Source organism: Triturus cristatus, chromosome 1_2 (assembly GCF_964204655.1).
Source record: "Triturus cristatus chromosome 1_2, aTriCri1.1, whole genome shotgun sequence".
NCBI classification, from domain to species: domain Eukaryota; kingdom Metazoa; phylum Chordata; class Amphibia; order Caudata; family Salamandridae; genus Triturus; species Triturus cristatus.
The window spans coordinates 718,376,602-718,397,027 of record NC_140580.1 but is presented as its reverse complement, the minus strand read 5'-3'; the positions used below and the strand labels follow the sequence as shown (position 1 = coordinate 718,397,027).

The 20,426-nt window shown below is 42.9% G+C and overlaps 1 protein-coding gene across 2 annotated transcripts in view; it reads right to left on the bottom strand.

Moving 5' to 3' along the window:
- ARHGEF19 (Rho guanine nucleotide exchange factor 19) overlaps positions 1-20,426 on the bottom strand; it is a 305,405-nt gene that overhangs the window by 86,309 nt on the left and 198,670 nt on the right. The window lies entirely within an intron of this gene.

Sequence of the window (20,426 nt, the reverse complement as noted above, 5' to 3'; positions counted from 1 at the left end):
GACGCAGCATCGGGGTTGAGGTAAAGAATCACTCTGAAGGTTTGAGATATCATCTATTTCCTTTTAGATTGTAAGCCCTACAGGTGTGGGTAGTTTTTGTTCTGGAGTGACAGGGTGCTACTGGAGCAATCAGTTGTTCACCAAGTTACATAGGAAAGGCAGGCAGTATGCCTGACAGGTTGTATTAAAAACCACTATGGCTTCCAGAGGGGGTCACTGAAGTATTACTGCATTCTGCTGGTCTAGCCTGATATAAGGACGCCAGTAGACAAGCAGGTGGCCACTTGCAGATGTGTCAGGAAGGATATTGAGAGATACTGATCAGTAAAGCATTACCCTTGCAGACTTAACTGCATAGGTGGAATCCTGTGGCATGTGTGCCTTTTGCTTGTAGATTTCAAAAATGTTGATGTTACGTGCTAGGCATAGCTATAGGTTAAGTGACAAGTTCAGTACCGCGCTTAAGCTGACTATGAAGACGGCGCACTAATCAACTGTCCATACTACAAACGTGGAGTGAGAGCTGACTGAAAGTGAAAAAAAAGAGAGAATCCATTTCAGTGACCTGGAGTGACCACCGAAGGGACATTCAGTACATTGGTATATCCAAGCTGGTGGTAGTAATGTCATAGACCGACAACACTTTCAGGTAGATACTGAGAGAGCAGGTGATGTCCAGGCTGTCAAGAAATTATATAGGAGACTCATTGTGGAGGATGAACAACTTGGAAAACAAGATGAACCAATAAGGAGCACAACAAGACCAGTGGTCCTCGTCAGCCGTCCATTATGCATAGCATACTGTTGATAACTCATATTGGGGCCGTTTCTATGCTGCATCCAGGGAAACAGGAATGATGCACATCTAATAAATGGTCTAAGATACATTTCTGGTAGTGAGAGTTGACTGGTGTCTGCTACTTTGTTGGCAGGATCTAGTGTGGACTGCTCAAGCAGTTTGGCCCCATGCTCTGTTTCTTTGAGATAATGGGTTCTTGAAGGAATGGAGTCAAAACGGACAAATGATTCCAAATTGCAAGTTAAAGACAGAGAATGGGGGTTCCTTTCCTGCACTACCTAGTTCGTTATTAGAATACCAACGTCTTGTGGAGAGTTTAGAATGTAAGGACTGCACAACCGAGACAATGTTTGAAAGTCGGTTATTCTGGATCAATCCTTTTTTACTTTCCGATTCGCAAGTTAAAAAAAACCACGTCTAACAAAGACCATGTAGGTTGATGTATGTGTTAGCTTCATTAACCTGCTATTTTAGGTGAGTAGCATTGGCCAGGATATTTTGTTTTGTAATTTTTGGGATTTGCTTTAGGGTTTTGAATGGGTGTTAGATTCTTTAGGTAGGTGTGATTGGCACTGACACTTGCAGAGGTAAATTTTATTTTTTTTGGTCAGGAATGCTGACCATCAGATTAACGGTTTATTTTTAGCCTTTCCACCTGAATGACACTACTTAATTTGTAATTGAAGAAAATGACGTGTGATAGGGGAAAATATGTGTTCTAAAAGCTTTAGTGGCCATTATAAACCCACATCTGTGTTGTATTTCTGGTCTACCACTTGACATAAAGGACAAGCAACAGTTTGTAGGATACGTGGGATGGCAAACACGTCCACTAGCTCCTGTATCGTACAGGACAAATCTGGGGCATGAGAAACAAGCATTGGCATAGCCAATAGGTCTCGCCTTTGGGACCTTATAAGTGTTTAGCCATGCAACAGTTGCATAACTAAACACTTATAAGGTCCCAAAAGCGAGACCTATTGGCTATGCCAATGCTTGTTTTAACTGCTGCTATTGAAGCCTCACGGAGAACATCAAAGCGGCCGTGGGACCGCGAAAGTGATCGTGATCAAACATCAAAGCGGCAAAAGAGAAACTAATCGTGGTAAAGCGTGACGCGCCCCCACGCTCATGCACTGTAGCTCCAGGCTGGCCTGGTAGCACTTTTTGGAGCCCTCACAAAATGTCTCGCCAGACCAGCGCATGCGCTGGGTCAGGCGAGGCCTAAAAAGGGGGGTCCCAAAACGTGTTTTCCTCATGCAATTTTCCATAGGAACCTTTAGTCGCAGCTACAACCCGAACTGCTGAACGGAATTACACCAAATTTGGCAAAAAGGTAGCCCTTGGTTCAGAGTCGTGCCTTTTGGTTAAATGGTGTAAATCTGTTCAGTAGCTCCTGAGAAAATCAAAAGTAAAATCACATATATATCTGGGCGGAGCCTAACCACACATCTCATCGTGAGATCTGATTGGCTGTCAGCACTTCATCCAAGAAGTGTTGGCAGCCATCTTGGGACCAATATACATGATAGCACCTCATTAAAAAGCATTGCAGTTAATAGAAGATTTTAAGACTTTAGTTACATTATAAATCATTTGTTGATGGTACCATACTCATTTTAGGAATTGTGGTGTGTTCTAAGGTGATTTTACCATGTGTACCATGTGAAAAAGCCTTCTGCTGGGATATCATGAATCATGTTTAAGAGAAAGCTATTTTCTCATGCTTTTCCTACAGAGGTTTGAAAGGTGATCTATAAGCTAAACTGAGAGCATATTTTCTGTAAATTCACATTATCTTTCTCAGTCATGTGAGAATGAAGTCTGACATTCTCAGTAAAACATGGGCAGAAACTGTCAGTTGACTCCTTTGTGTTCTACTGCAGATTCCCAGAGTGTTCTAAAGAACAACTAGAGCGCTAACAGTCCTACTTATGACAAACGTATTGCACACCTGAAGCCATCTTGATTGGAATAAAGTGGTAACTCTTAAAACATTTAATTTAAAAAGGAACAAAATGAGGGGGTTCATTTTGCCATAGAAAGTATGATTAGTGCTGCAGAAAGAAAAATTAGGGCACATTTTGACTTCTCAAATCCTCTTCAATTTCATTAAACAATTCTGACATGCAGACTGAAACAAGCACTTTGAATATCAGCTGCAGACTTACCTGGTGAGCAGTAGCTTTACTACAGTGATCTAATGAGCAACTAGAGTCCTAACATTCAGAATTGATGGCAAATGTGTGACACATCTGAATGACTTCTTGATGGAACCAAACTGAAAGTATTTCCTACTGAGGAGACTGCAGTAAATGAGGAAATTAGGAAACTTCATAAAAAATAAGTCTCCCAAGATGGCCACTAGAGACAAAAGAGCCCAAATGTAGCACAAATATCACCCAGATGTAGCCCAAGTATAGCCCAATGCCAGAATGTCCCAGAGTGTTCTTAAGAACAACTAAAGCGCTTACTGTCTTACTTGTGACAAAAGTATGGCACACCTGAAGCCATCTTGATTGGAATAAACTGGTAACACTTAAAACATTTAATTTAAAAAGGAACACAATGAGGGGGTTCATTTTGCCATAGAAATTATGATAAGTGCTGAAGAAAGAAAAATTAGGGCACATTTTGAGTGACTTCTCAAATCCTCTTTTATTTCATTAAAATATTCTGACATGCAGACTGAAACATGCCCTTTTAATAACAGCAGCAGACTTCCGTGGTGAGCAGTAGCTTTACTACAGTGATCCAATGAGCAACTAGAGTGCAAACATTCAGAATTTATGGCAAATGTGTGACATATCTGAATACCTTCTTGATGGAATCAAAGTAAAAAACTGAAAGCATTTCCTACTGAGGAGACTGCAGTAAATGAGGAAATTAGGAAACTTCATAACAAATAAATCTCCCAAGATGGCCACCAGAGACAAAAGAGCCCAAATGCAGCACAAATATCACCCAGATGTAGCCCACATGTGTGCAAAACACTTTTCATTTTTTGTGTTTTTGCAGTTTTATATAGTGCAGACTTGTCAGGTATTGGAGTGCTTTACATGAGCATTGGTTACATCACACAAGAACAAATTCATTTTGGTTGTAGACATGGGGAGATTAAGTGATTCGACCAGAATCACAGAATGTCGAGCTGAAGCAGAAACTCCAACCTGGTTCCCCAGTTGCAAAGTCTGCAGCTCTGGAAGCAACACCACATCCTGTCCCCTAAGTGCAACATTTAATCAAGTGGTCAACTGGATAAAAAAAACATAAAGATAAAAAATAATTTAAAAGTGCTTTGCCACTATTTGAAAACTCTGAAAATATGTCCTCATTTTAGTTTTTTAGAGCACTAACCATAATTTGGATGCAAATAAGACCCTCTCATATATCTAATTTCTAAAGGAGATGCTCTAGGTATTACAGTTTTGATTACATCAAGATGACGTCAGGCGTTCCACACTTTTGTAATAAATATAGAATGTTAGCAATCTAGCTGTCCATTAGGATACTGTTGAGAGGCAGAGGCCAGGGGCACAGACTCTGAAAATTGAAGGCAGGTAGGAGGGTGCAGAGGCAACAATTTGACCACACTGGGCAGGCAGGAAGGGCAGTGGCAGCACAACAGGCTATGGAGGGCAGTGGAAAGGTGGGCAGGGGCAACAAACCAACAATACAGGACTGGCAAGAGAGGCTGTGGCAATATAATAGACCATTGTGGGCAGAAGGAAGAGGCAGTGGTAGTACAACCATACATGCCAACAGACCCGATTCAGCCAGGAAACGTCCAATGTTTTTAAGCTCAAATGGGCATTATTTGATCTGTCTCCTGTCTACAATATCCTCTTTTTCAATGTACCTCAAAGGGGAAAATCAATACCCCAGTTTTTTTTCAAAATCTCCCTCTTACCAAGTTCAAAATGTTCGCAAGTATGGTACATTGGATCATGGAAGGAAGGAGGAATTGAGGTAGGGACATGCACTCGGATAACAGAGGACAGGAGGGACATGGAGAGGTGCACCAAACTGACCCTACAGGGCAGGCATCAGGGTTTGCAGCAGCACAATACACCACACAGGGCATGCGGGATGGGAGTGCAGCACAACAATCCATAGAAAGCAATAGGGAGGGGACAGGACCATGCACATGGACAACAGAGAACAGAGGGGAAAGAGGCAATGATAGCTAGCTGACCATAATGGACAGACAGGAGAGAAAGCTGCAGCATAACAGACCATAAAGGGCAGGAGGGACGGATCAGGAGCATTACAATGGAACAGACAAGCCAGGAGGGAGGGAATAGGGGTCTGCACATGGAAACAGAGGGCTGGGGGCAAGGGGGCAGGAGCAGCAAGATGACCATGGAGGTCGGGCAGGATGGGCACTAGAAGCAAGATACACCATGGAGAGCAACAGTGAGACTATGATGGCATACACACAGACCATGGAGGGAAGGTGGGTGGGGGTCAGGGGCAGCTAGCTGACCACACAGGGAAGGTGGGAGGGGCCGTGGCAGCACAGAAGACCATGCATGGCAAGCGGGAGGGTTATTGGCAGCACAATGGCTATGATGGGCAAGAAGGAGGGTGCAGGACCATGGAGGATAGATGGGAGGGTCAGGCCTGGGCACAGACAAGTTCAGGGGAAGGGGACTCACAACAGACCACGCGGGGCAGGCAGGAGGAGCAGTTGCAGCTCAACAGATCAGGGAGGGTGTAAGGGTGTGGCAGTAAAACGGACCATGGAGGACCGGAGGAAGGGTATAGGGGCATGGAAGGTGGACAGGCAGGGTGGAGGTGGCAGGGACAGGTTACAGTCATCTGACAATGCTAGGCAGGAGGGGAGTGGCAGCTCAACAGAACACTCAGAGTAGATAGGAGTGACAGGTCGATGGAACATGTTGGGCAAAAAAGTTGGAGCAGGGGCATGCACAAAGACATCGGAGGGCAGGGGGAAGGAGAATAGGGGCAGCAAGCTAAGCACAGAGGCTAAGCAGGAGGTCAATGATGGGGCATAGAATTGGACAATGGAGGGCAGGAGGAGTGGACTGGTACATTATGCTAAATGGAGGGCAGTGGCAGCACATCAGACCATGCATGGCAGGAGGGAGGAGGCTAGTCCATGGATTCAGACAACAGAGGATAGGGAGGAGGTGGATGGGGCAGCAAGCTAACTGTTCAGAGAAGGAAGGAAGGCCAGTGGCAGAACAACGGCCACACAGGGCTGTAATAAGGGAGCAGGGACATGGACTTGGACAATGGATGGCTAGGAGGAGGAAAGGCAGGAGCAGCAAGATTGAGTGGGGACAGCACAATGCTACGCCCTGCTTCTAACCCCCAACCATCCATTGTGATATGCATCTTACTTAACGTTAAAATAAAAACAGAAATGTGCTGAAAAAAACAAAGATTACAGGGACGGTATAGTTAGACTCAGATTTCACTCATACACAACCAGTGAAATTCAGCAGTTATAGTTACATGAGCTAACTATAACTTACGCCCCCGCAATGTACTGCTAATGACCTCAGACATTACATCATTCATGACATGGTCAATTACATCACTCATGACATCACTCATGACACCGCTTTGAATGGAATGGAACTATAATCGCTAGAACTTTATTTAGGGTTAGAGTGTATATTAACACCCTTTTTTTCCTTTTCTTTCGTGTAAGAACCATTATAATATGCAACGTGCCCAGATTAATATGGCCGATAGCCTTTCACTTTAAAGTAATGTGTAGTCCATTGTTTATGTTGATGTTTGCAATTTTAAGTATGTTTATTATGAATAAGTCACGTTGACGAACATACAAGTATGGCGGTCACGGGACAAGATATGCTGAAATGACATTGTGTGCATATTAACACTTGTTTTCTTTTCTTTATTGTATCAATTCCTGAATTTTCACATCGTGACCAGGCCAATATGGCCGCCGGCTTTTTGGATTAAAGTAATGCACTGCTGATGACGTCACATATTACATCACTCATGACATGGTCAGTGACATCAGTGATGACATCACTGATGACATCTCAAATGACATCACTGATGACATCATCATCTTGATCATCTGATGCACCTCCTCACACCCTAAAATACAGACTACCATTCTCGAAACCATAGACACACCATCGAAACCGGTCCTAGGAAGCTTGTTTCCGGTCCAGGGAAGACATGGCTTGGCAGTTCGGGCTGGACTGTTCCCATGAGGCACAGGGTCAGACTGATTTGCATATGGCCATGTCTGAACTGGGGTGGCAGAGTGGGCTAAAGAACGGTGATGGATTAAACCCAGATCAGTTGACTGGGGGTGAGTGCTTGCAATGTTCAACACTTCGTCCATCATTTCCTTTGGTTTTTGCTTTGTTCGCCATAATTTGGCAGGGTATGCTCAGACGTGAGTCCCTTGCTCACTTGGCCACTGGATTCAAGCAAGCCTGGCTGAAGACGGCTGAAATGCCAGATACCGGTCCTAGGAAGCTTGTTTCCGGTCCAGGGAAGATATGGCTTGGCAGTTCGGGCTGGACTGTTCCCATGAGGCACAGGGTCAGACTGATTTGCATATGGCCATGTCTGAACTGGGGTGGCAGAGTGGGCTAAAGAACGGTGATGGATTAAACCCGGATCAGTTGACTGTGTGTGAGTGCTTGCAATGTTCAACACTCCGTCCATCATTTCTTTTGGTTTTTGTCCCATGCACTTCTCCATTTTTTATTTATTTTTGCATATTTATATAGCGCGAACTCGACCCGAAGGTATTGGAGCGCTTTACATAGCACCGTATTTACATTACACATTCAGGCACGGGGAGATTAAGTGATTTGCCCAGAATCACAGGATGTGGACGCGACCTCGAGGCTCGAACCCTGGTTTCCTGCACCAGAGGCAGCAGCGCAGCCGACGGACCACATCCTCTCCCCATCCATTCAACCATCCAGCACTATCTACGTATCCTATCACTCTGCCAATACCTAAGCACTAATACATTTAGCATGCACTCTCTGTGCAACACTCAAATTACTCCAGTTATTAGTCATATACTTAAGGAATGGCCTAGCCACTAACACAAGTACAGGTACAATATTTTGTACACTATGCATGCAAACCTCTAACCAGCTACATACTATTGATACGCTCTTCTAAATACCCAGTTAGTACCTATGCAGTCTAGGAATCCGAATCCATCTGTCTGTCCCATGCACTTCTCCATTCACCCATCCAGCAATATATACGTATCCTATCACTCCACCAATACCTAAGCACTTATAAATTCAGCACACACTTTCTTTGCAACACTGAAATTACTCCAGTTATTAGTCGTATACTTAAGGAATGGCGTAGTCAAAAACACAAGTGCAGATACAATATTTTGTACACTATGCATGCACACCTCTAACCAGCTACAAACTATTGATACGCTCTTCTAAATACCCAGTTAGTACCTATGCAGTGTAGGAATCCTCCTGTCTGTCCCATGCATTTCTCCAATCACCCATCCAGCACTATCTACTTACCCTTTTATTCCACCAATACCTAAGCACTTATAAATTCACTATACACTCTGTTTGTAATACTGTAATTATATTAGTTACTAGTCATGAACTTATGGAATGGCCTAGATACTAACACAAGTACATCTATAATATTTTGTGCACTATCCAAGCAGACCTCTAACTAGCTACATACTATTGATACACTCTTCTAAATACCCAGTTAGTACTCATGCAGTGTAGGAATTGTCCAGTCTGTCCCATGCACTTCTTTAATCACTTATCTACCACTATCTACTTATCCTATCACTCCACCAATACTTAAGCACTTATAAATTAAGTGTTTACTCTGTTTGCAGCACTGTCATCATTCCAGTTACTAGTGGTATTCTTATAAAATGACCTAGGCACCAACACAAGTACACATAAAATATTCTGTGCATAATCCCTACAAATCTCTAAGCAGATACATACTATTGGTCCACTCCATTAAATACTGAAGTAGTACCCATGCAGCGTAGGATAACTCCTGTCAGGCTCATGCAATTCTTCAATCACCCATCCAGCACTATGTTCTTATTGTATCAGTTTGCCAATACCTAAGCACTTATGGGGCAGATTTACAAGCATCCTGCGCCACCAGTACGTCACTTTTTGTAACGTAGTGATGGCGCCAGTCACTCCTTCATATTTACAAGGAGAGGAAAAGCCACCCTGCGTGGTTTTTCCTTTCCATGTAAATACGACCCCTTCATACACAGAACTTTGCGTTGAAGGGGCGTCCCATAGGTGTTGCTGTGGGTATTCTCACGCAACTCCCATAGAACAAGACACATCTCCAGATTTATGAGAAATCGTAAATCTAGAGATGTGTATGAATGCTGCGCCATCCTAGAGTTGGTGTAGCAAGGCGCAATGAGGAGAATTGAAAGCGGAAAATGCCTTTAATGATTGTTTTTGTGCAGGAAGGTGTCCCTTCCTGCACACAAACAATCTCCACACGACATAGACATCCTTGCACCATGGTGCAAGGGTGCCTGTGTCACCGCATGGCTGCAGTTTGTGCAGCAGTGCAGAGGAAAGCACAGAGTTGCAACATATTCATGTACATATGTCACATCCCTGTGCTTCAGAAGTGCCACAGTGCAGTGCAGCTAAATAGCTTGCAGTGTCACGCTGCAGTACTTCCTCATAAAACTTCACCTATAAATTTGCCATACACTACTAATGCATTCTTTCAGTCAATCATGCTGTATACATATATTCAACCAAACTTTCACACATTACCTTGCAATTATAGTTCTTTATTTAACCAGATAAGGTATTTCTGATGAGAACTTTTTTTTTTCTTCTTTTTTCTTTTGTATTTTTTTGAACAATTTTGTATTTTTTTTTGGTTTTTTCCAAAAATGAACAAAAAAAAGAACGAATAAAACAGGAAACATTTGGAATTACTTATCATTCCAAAAACAAAAAAACAAAAAAATTAACAACGATGGTTGCGTTGCGCAGCACAAACTGCATCCACCGACTGCTCACCGAAGCATATACGTTTCTTACACTTCACGCAGTGTTGCTCGATAAAGGTGAATTCTGGCCTAATGTCCATTGCAGGTGTTTCTGAGGACGCTCCAGATGTACTTGCCACAGCAGGTGAGGGGTTCAAAGCAGCTCGCCTCATTTCCCCCCGAGCAAGATTGAGAGGATGTGTGGTCCAGAGATGCTTGTACATAGAAGCAGTGCCACAAGAGTATTTTTTTCACTGACTCTTGACAGGACTCGGTCACAAATTTTGCACGTCAACTTTCTCGCATTTACTTTCTTCTCTCCAGGTGGAAAAGTGAAGAATTTCCACACGACAGATTCCTGCCTCTGTGGACGTGGTGCCTCCTGCAAGAATTCTTCTTCAGAAGATACTTCCTCCTGCTGCTGCTGCTGTCCATTTTGTTTGATATTTTTTGAAAGACACCAAAAAAAACCAAGCAAAAAGGGTTATTGTAGGAAAAGAGATGTCTCTCTATAGATGCTCCAACAAGAATGATTAAAATGGGTGGGGTCCTTCAATAGTTACAGTGGGAAATGTTATGAACCAATGAAATCTTTTTTTTTAGGTCAAATGGGATCCGCGCACACTGCACTCACGAAGCCCACACCCGACGCGACTTCGCGAAAATATATTAAAAATAATATAAGTTTATTATAAGTACAAATATATCATTTTTATGAATATCTTAGATAGTCTCTTGCCCTAATATGTATATTAAACACACATACATATTTTAGAACATAAACAAATTTTGTGGGAGTCGCGCACCCAGCGCGCCCCAGCACGTATATGACGTAACGCGGGACTCGCCACCGCGCAAGCGTCGCATACCGTAATGCGCATATGTCGCGAATGCGCGGGAGCAGGAGACGCGGACTGGTCGCATACCAATCGCACACATCACGTAATTTTAAATGTATATGATGTAACTGAAAAACACGCAGCCGCCGCACACCGTGCGCGGATCCTTCACAACATTTCTAAAATGGCGGCTAGAATCCTCGCACCTACCGTGATGTGTACACTTTGGGTGCGCGACTCCACAAAACAATTTGAATTTTTTTTTTTAAAGAAAATAATATAAATATATTAAAAGAAAAAAGAAAACAAAAACAATTAAACAATATTTCAGTTTTAATTTTTTCAAAAAATATTTTTGCAATTTTCAGAAAAATATATAATGTTATTTAATGAATTAAATATTTATAAATAAAGAGTTAAAAAACTGTAGAAAATCAGTACAAAAAAAGTAGGTATAACTACTATTACACTTAAAAATTAGCATTTAAAAAACCTTTGAAATTCACTGAAAAAACCATAGGTTTCAGAGACGTTATAGTTAGAAATTAGCATTTAAAAAAGCTTTGAAATTCACTGAAAATGAGATGTCATCCGTGATGTCACTGACCATGTCATGAATGATGTAATATGTGACATCATCAGCAGTGCATTGCGGGCGCGCGAGTTATAGTTAGCAGAACAACACCTATAACGGAGGAATTTCTATGGTTTTGAACGAGTGAAATGTCCATCTAACTATAACACCCCTGAAACCTATGTTTTTTTCTGTGAATTTCTAAGGTTTTATAAATGCTAATTTCTAACTATAACGCCTCTGAAACCTATGGTTTTTTCAGTGAATATATATATATATATATATTCACTGAAAAAACCATAGGTTTCACACATGTTATAGTTAGCTGGACATTTCACTCGTAAAAAACCAATGAAATTCCCCCGTTATAGTTAGTGCAGGCAACTATAACTCACGCAACCGCAATCCTCTGCTGATGACGTCAGATATTACATCACTGTATTTAGACACTTATTTACCCATGTCTTCTTCCATTAATCTTTAGCTATACATATATTACAAATATTTATTTTTCATAAAGACACATATGTCATCAGTGATGTAATATCTGACGTCATCAGCAGAGGATTGCGGTCGCGTGAAATGTCCAGCTAACTATAACATGTGTGAAACCTATGGTTTTTTCAGTGAATTTGCAAGGTTTTTTAAATGCTAATTCCTAACTATAACGTGTGTGAAACCTATGGTTTTTTCAGTGAATTTGTACGGTTTTTGGTAAAAAATAATTTCCAACCTATGTATAAAATAATATATGTACTATATCCTGCATTATGGAATGGTTAATTTTTTAAAAATTAATGTTTACATACAGTTGTACATCACAGTTTTTTTTTTATGCATTTTTTGCCGTGCGCGTACGGTAAGCTGACGCTACGCGCTCCGTACGTCATAAGTACGGTGCGCTTACGTGATACGATGCGCGTACGGTAAGCTGACGCTACGCGCTCCGTACGTCATAAGTACAGTGCGCTTACGTGATACGTACGTGACGTACGCGTACACGCATGCGCGTTGCGCCGAAGCAACGTCGCAGTTATGCAGGGGCGTGTAATGCGCATGCGCGAGTGCGTCTTACGTACGCGCTCCGTAAGCGCTCCGTAATCGTCACGTTTGCGCATGCGTACTTGTTTACGAGCGCGTACCGTAAGCTTACGGAGCGCGCACGGTAGGTCATGTGATCCACAAAGAACACTTTTCATTGGTTGAAACTACTTTCAGTTCCAGAAACTTCCCACACCACACCCATTCCCCTCATTACTGCTTGAGATCCCCTAGGAGAAGGAGCTGAATTGACATTGAGATACAATGGCAGAGCAGCAGACCTCTTCTAAGAGTGAGCCTAGCAGCACCATCATCAGACAGAGAAGGAGGAAACAAAAGGATTCTTTTGTGTGGGAGTATTTTACTTTTCCAGAGGGGCAGAAAAAGGTCAATGCTCCATTGGTCACTTGCACACTTTGTGACCGTGTTTTATCTAGAGGAGATCCAAGGAAAAAGTATTCCTTTGGAAATCACTCTATGATGAGACACATTAGGGATAAACATCCCAGGACCTTTGCTCGACATACTGAAGAAAACTCTTCAGTAAGTCACCGGAGCCCAACCTCAGAAGCTCAGCCGAGTACATCATCGGCAGCTCAGCTGAGCCCTTCCTCTGAGGTGGGAGCATCACCTTCTTCTGCTCCTCTGGACATTAACCCTCGATTTCGGAGGGTTTCAATGAGGTGTACAACGTGTTGTGGTCTTATTGTTTTTGGGGAGACCAGTGTTTCCCTTATTGACAATAAGATAGACCAGCACGTTTGTAGACGCTCATAATATTCCCATTCTTTCTTTCCTCTATCCCTGTATTAACCCAACGGCTCTTTTAAGAGCCAACCTTACCTCACAATTTTTTTTATTTTTTTTTAAGCTTTCCTTTTTGATAAATTTTTTTTTGCCGTGCGCGTACGGTACGCGTAATCGCGGAATAGTTACGCGAAGTTCGCGGAATTTTTCTCACGGAATTTCTCCGTTTACGCCGTGCGCGTACGCTACGCGCATTCGGCGATTTTTCGAAAAAAAATTAAAATTAATTTTTGCCCTTGGGGGTCCTTCTGGGACCCCCTGACAAAGGCTAGGGGGTCAGGAACTGTCCACCCTGCCACCTTTTCACGTTCTCCACCTTTGTTTTTCACCCCCTCAGACTGCGAGAGACAAAATGGCGGCCGACACTTCCTGGTTTTGACCAATTCGAATTTTTACTGAGATCTAACAACCAATCAGAATCGCGCTCGTGCATGGCGGCGTGCGCGTACGGTAAGCTTACGGTATGCGCTCGGAGCACGCCTATAGATATATATATTGATTTAAATGCTATTTTCTCAGGAAATACTGAACAGATTTACACGAGACCTTCAAAAGGCACATCCCTGACCTGACGGCTACCTCTCTGCCAAATTTCAAGTAATTCTGTTCAGCCGTTCGGCTGTAGCTCGGACTAAAGGTCCTATGGAAAAATGCATGGGGAAAACGCGTTTTGGGACCCCCCCTTTTTCTCAGCCCCCGCTTGACGAATCCCCCCGAGACTTTCAGGGTAGGAGCGGAGCAGAGCGCCCTACCTATTTTGAGAATTTTGCGAGGATTCGTCAATCGGCGTCAAAGTTATTCCAAATAGAATGTTGCGGATTTCCTATGGAAACACGGTCCTAACTATAACTATCTACTGGTGACCGCCAGTAGATTATATATATATATATCTATATATATATATATATATATATATATATATATATATATATATATATATATCCACCAAAGATTCCTCTGCCGCGAGGGAAAAGAACCAGAGGGACACAACGGGGAGCCTTTGGAGAACACTTTATTGCTGCATGGAGGGCATGACGCGTTTCGGGTTGAGTCCCTTTATCAAATGCCAAACACCTGAAACTGCTCCCTGTTGCCTTTCAAATTATCCATTTTACTCCCATTGGTGGGAGCCCAGCAGAGTCAACCAATTGCAGTAGCACTTCTTCGCAGTCCCTCTGGTGGACCACGACTCCCAGAATGCACCATTTCGGCTTGTAGGTACGTGCTTTGGCCTGTTGACCCCTTGTAACCCAAAGTGAATGCTGGTGTATATATATATAGTGCGAACCTTGTCAAAAGACATTGGTGTGCTGTACGTGGTCAAAGACAAGGTTAAAGTTGGGAAGCAACAGGACAGGAAAGTTACTTGTGTACGGTTAATGCATTGTGATGTAATATTCTTCAAACATGTGACTCTTTCGCTCTTTCCTAAACTGAAGCAAGGTTGGAGCGGTCCCGATGGATACGTACATATTGTTCCAGACCCTGGGTGCATAGATTCTAAAAAGTCTTGTTATTTCATTTTTCCACTTCTTAATCTGTAGTCTGGTGGTATCCTGGTTGTCGGTGTGCAGAAAACCACCAGAGATGGTGAGTATGTCTGCAAGATAAGCAGGAGAGTTGGTTGTGGTGCCATTTTGAAGATTGTGCAGCCTGGTAAGACGGGACAATAGAGTTCTATTAGGGAGCAGGTGATGTGATCATATTTCTTCAGGCACTGGATGAGATGTACTGTGGCATGTAGGATGCCCCCATGGGTTGCCAGTGTGGAGTCTGGGAGGTTATGGAGTAGGGCATTACCACCACCCAGATAAATCCTTGGGTAGGTGCAGACCAGTGGCAGTTGAACAGGGAGCGTATGTTTACAATTCAGATAGTGACTGTGTAACTTGCACCTGCATCTGTTAAGCCTTCCTTTTTCAATTCTACACCTCTCTTACTTTCTGCCTTGAAAGCAGCAAAAACATTTTGAAAGTACTTCAGAGCTATAACGCAGCCTCGCCAATGACAAAATGTCATACCTACTCCCACCTACCACAAACAGCCTCAATACTGATGAGCTCAACAACTCGCAATAAAAACTGCCTGGACTAACTAGCCCCCCTGAAACCGAAAATGATCAGAAACACCCCTCAAGATCCTGGTTCAACACAGACCTCAACTCTGAGAAAGATGACTAGTAAGAGCAGCTGAAAGACTTTGGAGAGCTAACCAACCCACAACCCACCAACACCAGCCTAGAATAGAACGCAGGAATTTAAAAAAATACATCCTAAAAGAGAAAGCCACTTTCTTCTGTAATGCCCTAGACAAAGCAAAAAGTCCTACAGGGCTTTTTAACATCATCAGACAACAAACCTCCAAACCTACCAAAGAAAACACCCCTGCGTCAAAACTACGCTGCAACAGCTTGGCCAAATTCTTTAATGATAAAATCAGAATGATCGAGTTCTCCCTGGACTGTTACCCACAGACTCACTGTAGCAATTCTTCCCCACAATGGAGGTACACTCAACCCCAAAGGACTTCATGATCCCCAAAACATGGTCCCCCTCCCCCAGTAATTACCAGTATCAACCAATGCCCAAGGCCCTCCTCAGCACCCAAGATCTGGAAGGCTTTCACCCCACTCAAAGAGGAGGACATCTCCATGGTGATTGCCAAATACAAGCCCTCCTCCCACTGCACAGACTCGCTCCCTGCATACCGGCAAAAAAGCCTCAACCATGCATTTACCCCTCTATGGACCAAGATTATAAGCAGCTACCTGAACAACAGGCTGAAGCAAAACTGTGTTAAACATGAAGAAATCGCCCCCCCCCCCCTTTTAAAATAAACAGATGCAGACCCGAAAGATCCTAAGAATTTCAGACCCATCACCAACTTTCCCTTCCGGGCTAAAACTATCGAGAAATATGTTCTCTCCTAACTCAACCAGTACATGGACCCAAATAACCTAATTGACTCACACCAGTCAGGTTTCAGGAAGGGGTACAGCACTGAAACAGCTATAATGAATATAACAGATGACATTTATAAATCCCTAGACTCAAACAGATGCTGCCTGCTAGTCCTCCTAGACCTATCAGCGGCCTTCAATACGGTTGACCGTAAGTTACTTCTGGATGTGCTGCAACAACGAATCGGAGCAGACGGCAATGTTCTGCAATGGTTCACCTAATTTCTGCATAACCGATCCCAACTAATAAAAATTAGCAGCCCATGTCCAATATTTCACCCATTGCCTGGGGTGTCCCACAAGGCTCAATCCGCTGTACGACACTCTTTAACATCAACATGGAGCCCCTCACCGCAATTCTGAGACAAGCTTATATTGCCTATCACCTCTAAGCCGACAACAACCAAGTCTACCCATATAAATATCCTCTCTGAACAACATACGCTGGCTTAACACCACACTAAACTTGCTATCACACAACTGCCTCAAACTCAAGCAAGAAAAAACTGAAATTCCTGTCTTCTCCAACCCTGTCCACTCGTCACAGATAGAAAAATGGATATATAGCCTGAACACTCTGAACTGCAACTTTACTGTAGCAGACTGCGGCAAGACTCTGAGGAACCCTCTGGACTCAAGATTAAACATGAGGTCACACGTAAGGTGCACTGCAAAGGGTGCTTTTTTCGCTTAAAAATCCTCAACAAAATTAAATCCTTCCTCCCTGAATATGACCTGGAAACCACTATGCAAGTACTGGTTCTGTCCAGACTAGACTATGGAAATGCCACTCACAGGAGCAGCTAAAGCACACATAGCTTCCGTGATGCCCACCTTAAATGCAGCAGCAAGAATGGTCAGTGGAAGAAGGAAATATGGTCACATCTCCCCTGCACTGCAAAATATAAAGTGGCTAACAATCAAATCACGCTGCTCCTTCAAAACTGCCTGTCTCACTTACGAAGCCCGACACTGGTAAACCAGATTACCTTGCAGCCAAACTCACTAAAGCAGGCTGATCGGGAACATTAAAAAGTTCCAACACACTTCTTCTTATCCTACCCAAAAGACATGAACAAAAAGTCCTCTCACACTCTTTCTCAGGCAATGTCCCCAAAATCTGGTACTCTCTCCCAATACACATCAGAACTAACCCCTCCTTCATGAGCTTCAAGAGACAACTAAAATAATTTCTCCTAAACCAGCACCTCTATCCCTCTAGGAAATAATCTAATCAACTGCACCATGGAAACTCCACCTAGTTACATGTGCCTCTCCCGCAAGCTCTACACTACGACTTGACACTCAACTCCACAATCATAACACATTTTTACTAAATAAGAATGGCTAGGCTCTTGAAACTGTATTTCTAATGCACTGTGATTGGCTGATGATTGTCTAGACTCTCGAAATTATATTCTTATTGTTCTGTAATTGACTGTTGATTGTTGTAACGTTGCTGTAAAGTTCTCTGACATCCCTCGGGTCTTGCCAGGGCTATATAATACTCCTAAAATAAAAATGTTTATTAAAAAAATAAGCCATTACAGGCAGACTAACCTGTTTGGTGGTAGAAGTGAGGATGTTCTATAACCTATGTGACAACATTGTAGAGATGTTTTGAGGCACGCGATCTAGTTGTGCCATGGTGAACATGGCACTGCTCATGACCATGTTCATGTTGAAAGGGTATCTGAGAGAAAGAGATTGCTCCATGCAGCTTTATTTTACCTGAAAAAAAAGCTATTAGGGTTCTTGTCTGGAAGACAAAGTATCCTTTTTTGCACTATTGGTCACTAGTTTCTTGGTTGATGGGTGTCTTCTAGTAGATTGGGATTTAGGGCACAATAATTCAAAGAATCGCGTTCTTACAGCTGTCTGAAAGGTTTGGTAGATTTCTAGTTTCCTTATTGGCGTGGAAAGGAAACTCCCCTTCTTGGTAGCTTGGACTGAGAAAGACTACTCTTCAAGTCAGATTTATTTTTATCTTGGCACTTCCAGCTGCAGTAGTATTTTGAATCATAGGCATGTGTAAGGGGTTGGATATGGAATATTTGTCTTAGAAAAGTGAGTCCACTTCCATACAGTACTCATTCTATTATGTTTAGTGCATTGAATGAGATCCAGCAAAACACAAGAAGCCACTAAAAGGTCGCAAAAACTAGGGTGATGTTGTCAGGCTGGCGGTTGAATTTTGAACGCGCTGCAATTTGTTTAGGAGAGAACACTAAGTAGGGCAAAATATGTGTTGAGATTCTGACCACGTTTGTTGAGGATTTCACCACAGAGTTTATTAGCAGTTAAACAGTAAAATCTGTATCTAGGTTGAAGTTTTTTGTTGTGTTTGTTTGGTTAGGTGCTTCTCCTGGATTTGCAGGCCAGCCCAAGCTCTCTTCTGCATGCAGAAAATTTCCACATCTAAGTATTACATTTTTGTCTAGATTGAGAGTGGGATGGTTAGCTGTCATCCACTCTTTTACTGCTATCACGCAGGGTGCCAATCGGGATATTGTGGTGTCATTGAAACTGTTGAATATATAGATAACCTGTGCGTAATCAATAACAGAAGCCTTTTCTTGATAATCTTGCAATCTGTATGCAATCTCATTTTTCTAATCTGAACCTCCTAAAGACAGAGGGGTATATTTACTAGAAACTGGCGGAGCGCGGTGTTACACCGTCAGTTTCAAAACACAGGAATGCGCCATATTTACAAGAATGCGGCGCACCCTAGCATAACACCTAGTGCCGGTGCTAAAGTAGCTGCCTAGCACCAGCGGAGGCACCCTTGCACCATGTTGCAAGGGTGCCTGCGCTGAAGGGGTGATTGTTTATGTGCAGGAAGGGACACCTTCCTGCACATTGCTACTTCTATGTGGGCTGCAGAACGCAGCACACATGGAAAGAGCAAAATACGAGCAGAAATTAAACCTTTCTCTTCATATCGCCTCCTTAAAACCAGGCATTCCCTGGGAATACTTTTGGCACTGCCCCATACCTTGTAAATATTGGTCAGCGTCAAAAAGCAATGGGTGTTGCGGCGGAAGGCCCACTGCAACACCCATTGCACGGCCCTTTCACACTAAGTGCTGCGTGAATAGGAGCATTATTTACAAGGTGGAATTACGCCACATTAAGTGGCTTAACGCTGCCTTGTAAATAAGGCGAAGGACTTAACGCCACCAGAACATTGGGAAAAGTGACGTTCTGGTGGCGTTAACTCCTTGTAATGCCCCAGAATTGTCTACTGACAAGAGCACACCTGTCCAGAAATGGCTTGCTGCTCTACAACTCTGGTGCTGCTGACCATCCCTGAAACTACACGCAAAGCCGCTCATCTTCACCTTAGACCAAAACCTCTCTAAATAACCACACTGCTAAGTAGAATAAATTAGCATCTTACTAACTCGACCTGCTTGGAAAACTAAAACCCACATTACCTCCTCTAAACTTCAGATCCTCTGTGCCGGTTCTTTTACTCACTCATTTAGAAGGAGGAAATGTCAACCTATCAGGCCATCCAAAATCTGCCACCACATGTCTTTGATCGATACTGCATGCAGCTGCTCAGCTAGTTGCAGGAGCAAAGAAATCTGATTATATTTCCCCCATGCTAAAGCATCTTCATTGGCTTCCAAAGGAAGAAAAGTTGGCTTATAGACTGCTTGCATAACACATAAGTTAATTCACACCACCCTACTACCCTAATTGTAAAACAAACTTAAGGCTCAAGGGAGGACAAAAAAGGGGGAAGGACCTGCCTAAATCTTGCAATGCCAAAAACAAAAAGAACATTCTCATCAGTAATTGTAACACCTTGGGGCTCTGTTCTAGATCATATAAGCATAAACCATAATATTCCTTTCTGGCAGCATTCTTTATTTGTCCGTCCACAGGAGGGTATCCAGAAACCACAGATCCATAATCGGTGTCAGTCCACTGTCTTTCCTGAGCCCCGAGAACCACAGCGATTTGCATCATGTGCCCATCTCTGCCTTGGGGACTCTCTCTATTGCCCGTTTGGCAAACAGAGTCTGCCAAAGTCTTAGCTAAAACAGGAGGAACAAGAGGAGGGTGCATAGAAAAGGGACGTAACCATTCAGAACAACCCCCAAGGCCCAATGGTCCGAGCTAATTGCATGTCCAGCTGTATGTCCAGCTCGGGTGCACACATTTTTAAATTAAAAAATGTCTAAACTTTATAATCTGATATTATAATGCAATTACCCTGAACTCATACATTTCTTTGGAGAGGGGGGTACGTTAGCATTTGTTTACTACAAGAGGTAAATGGTTTATTTTCCATTATGATGTTAATACATTTCATAGAGCATCTATAAGTTATGTCATTAGGAATACCTCTAGCTTGTTTTCAATCAGTGTCTCACTGGGTGTGTTGG